Genomic DNA, 12,728 nt, shown 5'->3' on the forward strand with positions numbered 1-12,728 from the left:
ATAGTCTGAAGGCACTGGAATCTTTGTTCCCACCAAGAAATGGTTTCTTCCACTTTCTTTTGGAGCAGCACCTCTTGAACTGTAGATGTAGCAAGTATGGCTACAAACTCAGCGTTCCTTGACCGTTAGGGGACGTTAGTGCCCAATGGTTGGCAGGATGTGAGTTTTTAGATTTTTGTCTGGGAGTAGAAGACCAAACTACTCTAACAACTCTTGTATTAGCTATCTATTGCTCCATAACAAATGATGTGAAAAGTGAACCGGCTTAAAACAAGAGATGTGCCTTATCTCCCACCGTTTCTGTATGGAATATGGGAGAAGCTTAGCTAGGTGGTTCTGGCTGAGGCCTCTCATGAGGTTATGTCAAGGTGTTGGCTGGGGTTTTAGGCATCTGAAGGCTGAACTGGGACTAGGGTTTCCAAAATGGCTCACTCACGTAGCTTTGGCTGGAGGCCTAGGTTTCTTGCCATGTGGGCCTCTGGTTGAATGTCCTTATGGCATAGCAGCTGGCTTCCTCCAGAGTGAGTGATTAAAGAGAAAGACCTCAGAAGAAATGCAATGGCCCTCACAACCTAGTCTCAGGAGCCATCCATGGTCACTTCTGCAATTGTCTCTGTTAGAAGCGAATCAGTAGGTCTAGCCCACACTCAGGGGGAGGGGAATGAAGGAATGAAGAGATAGTGTATCAAAGAATTTATAGACATACTTTTTTGATCTTCCACTACAACTTTCTTGATTTTCTGCCTTTGTGACTGGGTATCTGCAAAAAACAAACCAAACTCAGAGATTTAGTACATGGTCCGCAAATAGACAGATGAGTACTGCCCCCTTCATTCTTGGGGTAATTTATACAGAATTGCAGCCTTCCAACCTAATCAGATAGGTGTTTCCCCAAAAACTGCACAGGGGTGGAATGGAGGTTGGGTCTGAGAGAGCCAGATTTCTATGCCCCTCATGAATATGTAATGGTCAAGAGGTAGCTTTTCCCAGGGCACGCTCAGAGAGTGGGGCACCAGTAAGGATGGATTTGGGATGGGGAAAGGAGTGTTTGGTTGCACTCACCTGGACGGATAGGTCAGATACAGGCGGCAGATGGCAAGAGCTGGGTAAGAAGCTCTCCGGTTCTGCTCTGCTGCTGGTTGGCAAAGACCAGCCACAGATGGTAAGAGTGAAGCTATGAGCAGACTCCAGTCCTATGATCAAGCAAGTGCCAACACTCTGCTGAAATCAGGACTGCCATAGGACCACAGGACCACCAAGAGATGTGAGCATTCATGGGCAGAATTCTCTGCTTAGATCTCAAAAACAGAGACCATGGCAGTTCTGGCTCCTTGGCAGCTCTTGAGTGTACATAAGGAAGGGAGCACTTAGGACCAGATGGAGAGGTTGGGAGACAGAGCAGGACTGTCAGGCCATAGAGTGAAGCGTCATGCCACAGAGACAGATGGCAAGAAGGGTACTCCTGTCTCCAGTGACTTTAGTGCCTTTTCAGTACTCATCCTACCTGTGAACCCTTCACATAGGGTTCTTATTCAAGGGCTTCTACTTCCAAAGCTTTTTAATGTAGAAGTTGAATGTAAGTGTTCCAAGCTGGAGTCCAGGATAATAGTCTCTTTCCTCATATTTAGACAAACCTTGGTTTCTGATACACTGATTGATGAGGGAATCATAAAGTGGTATTATAAGTTATGAAACTGTGCATTAGAGGGAAGATGCCACATAGCGACAGAGTCAAGAAGAGTTTTCTTTCCAGAATATTCCTGCCATTAAGATACCAGTGCAAGAGAAGAGGTAGGAAACATAGAAAGCACACAGATTTATACTTCAAGATATAGATATACTATATATGTCATTAGCCTCCTAAAGACATTCAGTGGTTCTGCTGGGATCACCTTTAGGCACAGGTGGGAGAGGCCTGCTTTAAGGGGCTCTGTTCTGGCCCTTCTCCAGCTGCATTCCAACATACTGAGCAGGAGGCCATCAAGCCAAAGGAGTGTGTCCATCTGGAGCCAATTTCACCTCTTCTGACCTTGCTCCAGGTGCCCAGAAGCCAGAATTCCCTGTCCGAATGGCCATGAGCCCACTTCCAGGGCCTGTGTGGGCTTCTCCTCTAGATCTTCTGATATGCACTCCTGGACCTGCGGAGTGGCCAAGAAATGACAGTTTTATAGAGGGAAAAGTGGACATGTGGGCTAGAGTGCCTACGGGGTGTGGGCCTTAACTGGCTGTGGGAAGTGAAGTGGGTGAGCCTTCCCTGTGTGGAAACCAGTTCTCCCTGTTCTAGCAAGGAACTCTGAGAAGTCCTAGAATTCTAAGTTCAAACCTAAGACGAAACCTGAGTTTGGTCTTCCAAACTGTATTGAAAGTATATTTTCAACGCGAAAGGATACACACACACACACACACACACACACACATTAAATTTCACAGTTTGTTAGTTTCTTTTATAAACTTTACATATTTATGCATTTGACTGCGGGCTTCTACACGTAGCCTTTCTGTGGACCCTACAAATGTCAGGATTGGTTCTGGCTCCCCATTTAATACCATTTAATACAGAACCAAGTTGAATCAGCTTGGCTTGGTTTGGAAGGCCTTTTAATATTGATTCCTCTCTAATCTTACCTCCCACTGCTGTTCTGCAGGAATCTTCCATCAACCAAACTGGTTGACCCATAGCCAGGCTCGGCTCACGTTCTTTCCTCTCTGCTCGCTTCACACTATTTTTCTCTAAAAGGCCTCCATTTCTGTCCTGCATTTGTATGGGCCACACTACTGTTTTAAGACCCAGCCTCATAGTCACGTGTCACATTCCACTGGCCTCTTCTAACAGCTCTTGTCTGAGCCACTTACTGGCATTCAAAGTGCGCAACTACGCGTGGTCATTTTTTCTTATAATGGATAAGGTATGGCTATAAGATTAAGGAAACATCAATACATAATCATTTTCGGACCAAAAAAGGGGACCACCCCCCTCTCCCGCACCCCCCCCCCCCCATCTCCCAAAGTCAGAGGGGTAGCTAGGGAATGAGAAGACTGTAGTTAGGCAGGCACCCAAGGAGGAGATAGCCAGCATTGTTAAAAGCTGCAGAGAACTCCTTGGGAAAGATGCCCAAAAATAGAATATTTGCCATTAGAAAAGAAGTCTTTTGTGACCATTGAGAGAAGAATGTGTGGGTGAAACCAACATTGTAGTGGGAAAAATAAGAGATGAGAAAGTGGAGACAGCAAATATACTTTAATGTCTCTCAAGAAAATGTGATTCTTCGAAAAGATAGAGTAGCTTTAACAGGGTGGAAGAAGTAGGGTTGGTTTTGTTCTGTTCAAAGGTTGGAGGATACTGTATTTGTAGGAGAAAAGAGCCAGATTAGAAGGAAAATTGATAATGGGGAAAGAAAGGATAGATGATTCAACAAAATCTGGGAATGGCTGAGATCCAGTGCACAGGTGTAGGGGTTAACCTTGATGAGGAGAAAGCTCGATTCTTCCTGTGGGTAAGGGGAGGGAGGGAAGACGAATGAAGGCTACAGGATAGGCATAATAATGGAGTGATTGGACTTAGTGATGAAGAGATTGGCTGTCATTGTAGAGAAAAGTCTAAGGAAGCCCGAATTTTCTAGGGTGCGTCCAGATTTCAAATATTCAAATATCACATTCTTTATTCATTTCTTTCACATTTGTTCAGTGCCCTGCATGTACCAGACACTGGGGTCTACAGTGATGCGGCTTTTCATGCAATTTTGTAATTTGTTATACTGGGACTCAAGTGAGATTTACTTTTTACTCTCCTAGAAGGCTTGAAGTAGAAATAAATGCACGAATCAGAAGAGTCCTTTGTCAGACCAGATGTCCCGACTTGGGGTTTGGAAAACACGGGCATCTCAACAATGGCGCCCTGTTTGAGGCGGAGGGGGAAGAGAGGCGAGATGGGGGGAAGGTTTACACCCGGGTAACCCCAGGAGAGTGCGCCTTCAGCCAGGAAGGTGCGAATCTTCTGTGCACTTCGGGCCGCGTGTAACCAAGGGTAACGGCGCCTCAGCCTACACCAGTGTGAAGACCCGTTTCTTCCCTGAACCAGGTGTGTCTACGGAGGCTGAGCAGGACCAAACAGACACAAACCCTGCCTCGCCAACCCAGATACCTTGCCGCGATCCGCCACCGCCTCTATTTAAGGTCACTGCTCCTTTTGCCCCTAGTTAATTGGGAGGGGCGGGGGAGGGGAGAAGCGGTGGGCGGGACGAATCCCTTTTCTATTGTGCAACTGGTCGCAATGGGCTCCGAGTCCCGCCTCCTGCGCCGCCGGCGACAGGCTCTGCGGGCTGTCATTCGAGCCGCCGCGGCCGCCCCTCGCCGTGGCTGGGATCTCGCGGGAAGAGCGGCGGGCACGGCTGTAGCTTGGTCTCCCGGCTGCGCGCGAAGCGGGAGGGTTCTCTTCACACAAGCGCTTCCTCGCGGAGAGGTTGGAGCTGCGGCAGTCGCAGGCCTGGGCCGCCCCTTCCCTGCCGCCGCCTTCTTTTCCTCAGGGCTCCTCGGTCCGCTCGCCCTCCGGCGCTCCCAGGTAAGGAAGCCCGGAGCGCGTCTCGGCTGTGGAGCGGTCGGGGAGCGGGGACTCGGAGCAGCCGGGGTGGGCTGGCTCCCGACGGGGGCGGCTCCGCGGGCTGTTCGGCGCTACCGGGTGGGCGCAAGGCTTAGCGGGGCTCGCGAGTGCGGGGGGCACGAAGCGGCGAGGTGGGACCCGAGTGCGGGCGCCCAAGGGTGGTGTGGCGGGTCCCGGGGCTCCTGAGGCGAGGGGGCTGTTTATGGGGGGGCTTTTTGAGGCTCTTCCAGCTTGGCGTGGGGGGTGGGTGGTGGCGCACAGGGTCCCACTTCGGGGTCAAGGGAGATTTGCCAGGGTCCTGGGGTTCCTCGAGGTGTCGTAGCGGGGTTCCACAACAAGGGGTCCTCATACCGCGGTCGCAGGCTCTTTGGAGGCAGAGAATTCAGTTTAGCAGGTCCTAAGTCTCTGAAGGGGCAGATCATTGGGGTCTTGGGGGTCCTTTGAGCGGGAGCGTTTCGCGTCCGTGGGTGACAAAGCAGCGTATTAGGGTTCCGGGGAGGGGGTTTTGTTTATCCGGGTCTCGGGGCGAGAGGGCGATGTGTCTGCGTCCTGCAGGGGCCGGGCCGCCTTGGTGGGCTGCTGGGGGCGGAGGGGTGTTCGGCGGAGACCGGCGTCTCTCCTGGGGTTTCTGCTTTGCCCAGAGGGGGGCGGTAACTTGACATGGTCTCCGGTCTTTAAAGGGGTGACAGGGCGAGTTAGCGGGTCTCCGGGAGATCTCGAATGGAGGGCGCGGCTCAGCAGGCACTACTGGGTCGGCTCGGGGTAGGAGGGGGGCTCTAGGGGCATCCGGAGCCAGCCCAGTGGACAGTCTGTGGCTGGTTGGCATCCTGGAACAGGTCTCTTTCTCCGTGAGATTGATTAGGTGCTCAGTGGGAGGACTGATCCGCGTTGTTTCTTAGTTGGAGAAATCGTGGGTTTGTTCTGCAGTTTTCTTTTCCCTGCCCCGGGCTCCCTGTGGGGGCGTGCTGGTCTCGCTGCTCTGGGAACGAGAGTGGCCGCACCTTAGGTTCTCTAGAGGGCGAGTCTCCTAAGGTTGAGCGTGCCAGCCGCTGAAGATAAGGAAGGCTGTGTGGTTTTGGCTTCTCTTTCCTAGATAGTCTGCTTATGCTGATCCTGCATTATTAGATCTGTCCTGAAGTCTTGCCTGAGTGGTAGGCAGTCAAATAGGAATGGGAGGTGTGTTCTGGCTTCCCTCTGTCCTTTGAAAAACGTTCGTGGAGAGGGGTAACTTGAAGTTTAGTCTCCAAATAATGTATTGGAGTATGAAGTCCCAAAGCTAAAACTCTGCAGAATCCTCAGTTGAGACCTGTAAGGATGGCTAACAGCTCTTTTAGAGAATCCTGCAAAACAGTTTTATTGTTAAGGTTGAGTTAATCTTGTCTCTAATGCAGAGTTCTTGGTAACTAGCCCAGACTCTGGTGAAATTCAATTAAAATGACCTGTGTGTATGTGTATATGGTTTAAAAAAATAAATGTATGGCTTGGGAAGTCTGCATTTGCTTGACAATTCTTCAGGTTAGATAACAACTTCATCACGGAGGCCTGTAAATGAAGTCTGATGTGGCAGGCTGTGGAGCCCATATTAACAGTAATTCTGTCATTTTGGGTAAACAGACAAATTTGACTATGCCAAAGCAAAGAATTTTGCCTGCCTTAGTCTTTTTCTTAGTAACAGTTTTTTGAAATTGAGATTTCTTTTTATCTTAGAATCAAAAAGATTAGGAATAATGTACTTAATCCTTGAGTATTGCAGTCATTTAAAAAAAAGGGGGGGGATCCCACATAGCAATATTTAACCCATTGAGGAGCTTAAGCTTTTTGTTTTGTTTTCATCTTTGCCAGATTGTCTTTTATAGCTATCAGAATTGATCAGTTGAGCAGATATTAGGTTGGAACTACAGCCAGAAAACCTGAAACAGACCTTTGTTTTCCTCATTATTTTTGAAAGATGAATAATTAAGCAAATTTCAGTAACTTTTTAAAGCAGCTTTCATGATTTCTAAGTAAACATACTGATCAGTCAACATATATTTGATTAGTAGGTATCATAGCACTGGAGGTACAGTGATTCCAGCTCACATATAACCTATATTGAGAGAAAACAAATAAAATGAATATATAAAATAATTGACATGCTGATAATGAAGAAACAGGTACTTGGGGTTCAGCTCACTTTTTTTGAAATAACCCTTGAATAATAATATAATCGATGCCTGTTGTGATAACAAGAAACCAAATAAGGTAATGATCTGCATTCTGAATTATTAAAGACTGAATTATGATCAGTACAGTTTGGATGTTAATTATATGTTGACTCTTTGAGGGTTAGCACCTTTTGTTACATAAGCATTAAAAAGTCTGTAAGGATACATACACATCAAACTTACAAATATTTGGGGGATTCTTTAAGAGAGGGTTATAGAGGGGTGCCTGGGTGGCTCAGTGGGTTAAAGCCTCTGCCTTCGGCTCAGGTCAGGATCCTAGGGTCCTGGGATGGAGCCCCTCATCGGGCTCTCTGCTCAGCGGGGAGCCTGGTTCCTCCTCTCTCTCTGCCTGCTTCTCTGCCTACTTGCGATCTTTGTCTGTCAAATAAATAAAATCTTAAAAAAAAAAAAGAGGGTTATAGAGGCGTGGAAGAGAGCTATTAATTTTAGGCTTTAATATTTGAACCTATTTCAGTGAATGGACATAAGTGCAAATTAGAGAAGTCTAAAAATTAAAACATTTTGGTAACTATGCAAACCTGTGAAATGTATAGTATTTATAAGGCATTTTGTGAGTGTTGCTAGTTCACTGTGTGTACTAGTGAAGGAAAAAGTGTATTTCAAGAATCTGATAATTATAGGGGGTGAGGAGCACAACAGAATAAGAATACTGAGACCTAAGTAAAATGTTAAAACATGTTAAAGATGTTGGATATTTAAGTATATAAAGATAAATTAATTCAAGGCCTTTCTTTTTTCAAATTATTTCCAAGTTTGAGAAGGGAAGTTTTTCAACTCCTTAGACAGAAATACCTTGTGTCTCTGTGTTGGGGTAGAGGTGTTCTTTTTTTTTTTTTTTTTTTTTTTTTTAAGAGAGAGCACAGTCATGTGCCAGTGGAGAGACAGGGAGAGGGAGAGAGAATCTTTTTTTTTTTTTTTTTTAATTTTGTTTATTTATTTGACAGACAGAGATCACAAGTAGGCAGAGAGAGAGGAGGAAGCAGGCTACCTGCCGAGCAGAGAGCCCGATGTGGGGCTCGATCCCAGGACTCTGGGATTATGACCTGAGCGGAAGGCAGAGGCTTAACCTACTGAGCCACCTAGGCGCCCCTGGGGTAGAGGTGTTCTTATTGGTGCACAGACTTCAGGAAGAGATTTCTTTTTGTCAAATATATGGATACATCTACTAGATTTGTTTTTCTTCTGAGACATATGAAACATAATAATTTTATGGTTCATTATTATTATAATTTAGTATTAGTATTTATATTTCATTATTGTTATAATGAAAATGGTACTACCAGAATGGCTCTTGGATTGTCATTCAAAATTCTAGAATTAGAAACATGATGTACTAAAGCAATTTCTAGAAAGGAAATCATAAGGCATGGATCCCAGTCTTCACTGTCCTACTAACATATAACCTGGGTAATTTCTTAGACTCTTAGGGCCTCGGTTTCCAAATTTACAAAATTAAAGAGAAGTCCCTGTTAGGAATCAGTGTAAGCTCCAATTCCAAGGATGCTATCGCATTGATTTTGATGTTGCATGTCAGCAGTGTTAAGTCTACAAAAAGGGATAGATGTCCGAAGAGTAACTGGTTCTCAGGATACAACTAGTTCCATGTAATTTTCATTTATGATACGTAATTTTAGAAACCTCTTCCTTTTTAAGATACATAGGAAATATTTAATTCCAGAATATACAATCATGAAGGTAAATGATTTTCTTTTGATAATTTAGCTTTATTTGTTAAAGCATTATTATTTTTATTTCTGATTTCTGTTTGAGTATTTATGTGATGATGTAATGTCCTTATTTAACTTGGAATTGTAGAATGAGGTTTGTAGTGGTTGACCCCCTTTAATCTATCCTTTACACTCCTGCCAAGGTGACTTTTCTTTTTTTTTTTTTTCAAAGATTTTATTTATTTATTTGACAGACAGAGATCACAAGTAGGCAGAGAAGCAGGCAGAGAGAGAGGAGGAAGCAGGCTCCTCGCTGAGCAGAGAGCCAGATGTGGGGCTCGATCCCAGGACCCTGGGATCATGACCTGAGCTGAAGGCAGAGGCTTTAACCCACTGAGCCACCCAGGCGCCCCGTGACTTTTCTAAAATGCAAATCTATTCAAAGCTTCTTTCTTAAAATCCATACTTCTTGTTTACCTACAGTACATATTTAGTTTTTTTAAACTGAATAAAAAAATTTTATTTATAAAATAATATTTTATAAAATTTATAAAAAAGAAATATTTTATAAATATTTATAAAAACTATAAATAAAAAATAAATTATTTTATATAATAATTTATTTTTAGGTGTTCTTCATATAAATAATTATTTATTTGACAGAGATCACAAGTAGGCAGAGAGGCAGGCAGAGAGAGGAGGGGAAGCATGCTCCCTGCTGAGCAGAGAGCCCAATGTAGGGCTCCATCCCAGGACCCTGAGATCATGACCTGAGTCAAAGACAGAGGCTTAACCCACTGAGCCACCCAGGTGTCCCGGTATTTAGTTCTTACTCTTTATCACTACAAGGCCCTTCATCATCTGTCTCATCTCCTGGACTTGCCCCATCATAAATCTGAAGCTCCAACTGTACTAATCCAGTTAATTCACTAAAAGATCATAGAGTTTCCTGACTCAGAGCCTTCTCGTATATTCTTCTCACTGCTTAGAATGCCTTTCTTTCTCCTGTCTTGCTGACAAAGTCTACTGATTTTTCAAGATACAGCTTAAGCACTATCTGCTTTTTAAGTCTTCTGTATCCTCTGGTCCTCCCTCTTCCTTATCCCACTGGGTTATTCACTCTCTCTGACTTGTTCTTTTATTCTCTTATGTTTGCTAGTATGCTGTAATTATTTTTGTCTGTCGCTGTGTCCTCCTGGACTCAAAACCAGGTTTATGTTTGTCTTACTACTTTTTGAACCTCGATTGCTTATTTTACACAGTTGGCTCTCATTATAGGTTTGAACCCTCAGTGCCAAGATTGATATCTTCATAATGTCTGAGTTAAGCCCAAATCTCAGTCTTGTCCTGTTTTTCTAAAATTTTGGGCTTTCTTTAATAGAATAAGATACTTTGCCCTTACACCTACGACCGCAAGCTGATAATAGCTCTGTAGTTCTTATCCTCGTCTTTAAAAAGTAAGACTCCCTGTACTATAGGAGTTAAGGGTTGCTCCATTGTACTTGCAGATTTTGAGGCAATCACTAAATCCTATAACTAAAATATAGGAGAGTTATAAACTAATTTCAGTATTTCAGATCTTGGATATCAGTGATTGGTAGATATTTTTACCTTGGCTGCTTTTTGTATGGGACTTGATTGTTGCCAACGTTTGTGTGTCTTTAGATTGTTTATTGGCTGAAGATTTATTAACTTGCTCAGGGTCATTATCTACTAAGCGACAGGCTATAACTAGATTCAGATCTGTTGTACTCCTGGTTCTGTGCTTTTCCAAACACTCTATACTGCTTTTCGAATATGACTCCTTATTCAGTTTATTAAAATTATTATTATTATTTTTTTAAAGATTTTATTTATTTGACACAGAGAGAGAGACAGTGAGAGAGGGAACACACGCAGGTGGAGTGGGAGAGGGAGAAGCAAGCTTCCCACTGAGCAGGGAGCCCGATGCGGGGCTCGATCCCAGGATACTGGGATCATGACCTGAGCTGAAGGCAGACGCTTGAAGACTGAGCCACCCAGGTGCCCCCAGTGTATTAAAATTATTAATAGATATTTTATTCATTTTACAAATTGAAGAAGTTAGGTTGTGATGTTTATTCATTCAGTTTTTTTCAAAAAAAGCTAGAGAATTTGAGATTGTTTGGACGTTAGAGATCATTTAATCCAACTCTTCATTTTAGCATGTGAGGGAACTGACGCATGCAAGAGTCATTGAATGACTTGCTCAAGGTCATGTAGCTAATTGGTTAAGATTTTTTTTGTTAAGTTAGTTATACACATTGGTGTTACAAAAGCATTGAAAGGAATACCAGGTGCCTAGTCCTGTCCCCTCCTTGTAACGGGAAAGGAAAAAAAAAAACAAACCTGGAGTGGTTTTTAGAAAAGTGATGTTGAGGATCTCAGAGTCTTAAGGGCATGGCTCAGAGAAAATCCAGACTTTGGATCATGACACATGGAGATGCCTCAGTGCCTTTACTCACATAGTTCCCTCATCTTGGTTTCTTCCCTTCCTCTTTTTCTTTTTAAAAATCTATCCACAGTTATCTTATGCCTGATGAGGTTATCAACATCAGCCTTACTAGTAACCACTTAAGTGCTATCCATAAGCCAACTAAGAGAGATACAAAAAAGCATAAAAGCTAGTCACTATTCTGAAGAGGCTTGGTTTATTTGGGAGTGGGAGACAGTGCATACTTAATTGCAAGGTAGTATGTAAAGATGCCAGTAGTGGTGTAGCTGTAGGAACTCAGAAGATTAGATAAGGGTGGACTGAGCTAGTGGTTACAGAAGTTTCTGCATAGAAAAGATTGGACTTTAATTAATCTTTTTTTTTTAAAGATTTTTATTTTTAAGTAATCTGTACCCCCAGAATGAGGCTTGAACTCACAACCCCGAGATCAAGAGTCAAATGCTCTAATGACTGAGCCAGCCAGGCATTCCGATTTAAGTTAATTTTTTTTTACATAGAGAGCATGAGAGGGTGGGCGAGAGGTGCAGGGGGAGAGAGAGAATTTTAAGCCGGTTTCATGCTGGGCTTGGAGCCTGACATAGGACTCAGTCTCATGACTGAGATTTTGACCTGAGCCAAATCACGAGTCTATGTTTAACAGACCCAGCCACCCAGGTGCCCCTAAGTTAATCTTTTTTTTTTTTTTTTTAAAGATTTTATTTATTTATTTGACAGACAGATCACAAGTAGGCAGAGAGGCAGGCAGAGAGAGAAGGGAGGAAGCAGGCTTCCCGCTGAGCAGAGAGCCCGACGCGGGGCTCGATCCCAGGACGCCGGGATCATGACCCGAGCCGAAGGCAGTGGCCCTAACCCACTGAGCCACCCAGGCGCCCCCCTAAGTTAATCTTTAAATAAGGAGTTGGAGTAAAACTCTTAATTAAACTCGTTGAAACCCTTGCTATTTTATTTTGTTTTACACACTTCCCTGTGGTCACAGTGGCCTTCTCTCTGCTTCAGGAGACCTGGAACATGTTCTTCCACACATACATGTCTCCCTCCCTTACTTCCTTCAAGTCTTAATTAAAATATTACCCCTTCTGTGAGGCCTTTACTGGCCCCCTTGTTTAGAATCCTAGCAGCCCTTCTACACATACTCTTCCTATTTCTCTTCCCTCTTTTGTTTCTTTATTTTGTTCTTTCGGCTATCCAACGTACTCTATATTGTCTTTCCATGCCTATTATAAGATCCATGAGGGCAGGGATTTTTACCCATTTTATTTAGTCCTATATACCCAGCACCCAGAACAGTACCTGTTACAAAGTAGGTACTCAAATTTTTGTTGCATAAGACAACTGAACTTTAAAGCAGGAATTTGAAAATTATTTGATTTAACATTTTCTCCTTCCTTTTTTCCTTTCTTCCTGTTTTCCTGACTGGCATAGAGGAATAGGAACTTTCTCTTCCATTTGCTAAAAAATTTATGGGACTTCAAGAGTATCCTACATGGTAAAGCGCAGAAATTATAAACAGCTCAGTCTATTTCTACATGTGTAAACATGTAGTTACCAATCAGATCAAGATATAGAACACTTCCTCATGTTCTCTCCTAGTCAGAATTTTCCCAAAGTAACCAATCTTCAGGCTTTTATCACAATAGATTAGTTTTATTCTTGCTGAACATCATACGGATGGAATCAACCTGGTTTCCTCTGCTCAGCATTGTGTTTGTAAGATTCATCCATATTTTATGTTAACAGTAATTTGTTCTTTTTTTCATTGTAGTATA

General features: G+C 43.6%; 1 protein-coding gene across 1 annotated transcript in view; it reads left to right on the forward strand.

The window, feature by feature from the left end:
• The first annotated feature begins 4,370 nt into the window (after nucleotides 1-4,370).
• GLCE (glucuronic acid epimerase) overlaps nucleotides 4,371-12,728 on the forward strand; it is a 118,251-nt gene continuing 109,893 nt past the window's right edge. The window contains exon 1 of the mRNA XM_080807576.1: nucleotides 4,371-4,558. The gene's annotated coding sequence lies outside the window, so the exon portion shown is untranslated. The remainder of the gene's footprint in view (nucleotides 4,559-12,728) is intronic.

This window comes from Martes martes (assembly GCF_963455335.1).
Source record: "Martes martes genome assembly, chromosome: 7".
In the NCBI taxonomy this organism is placed as follows: domain Eukaryota; kingdom Metazoa; phylum Chordata; class Mammalia; order Carnivora; family Mustelidae; genus Martes; species Martes martes.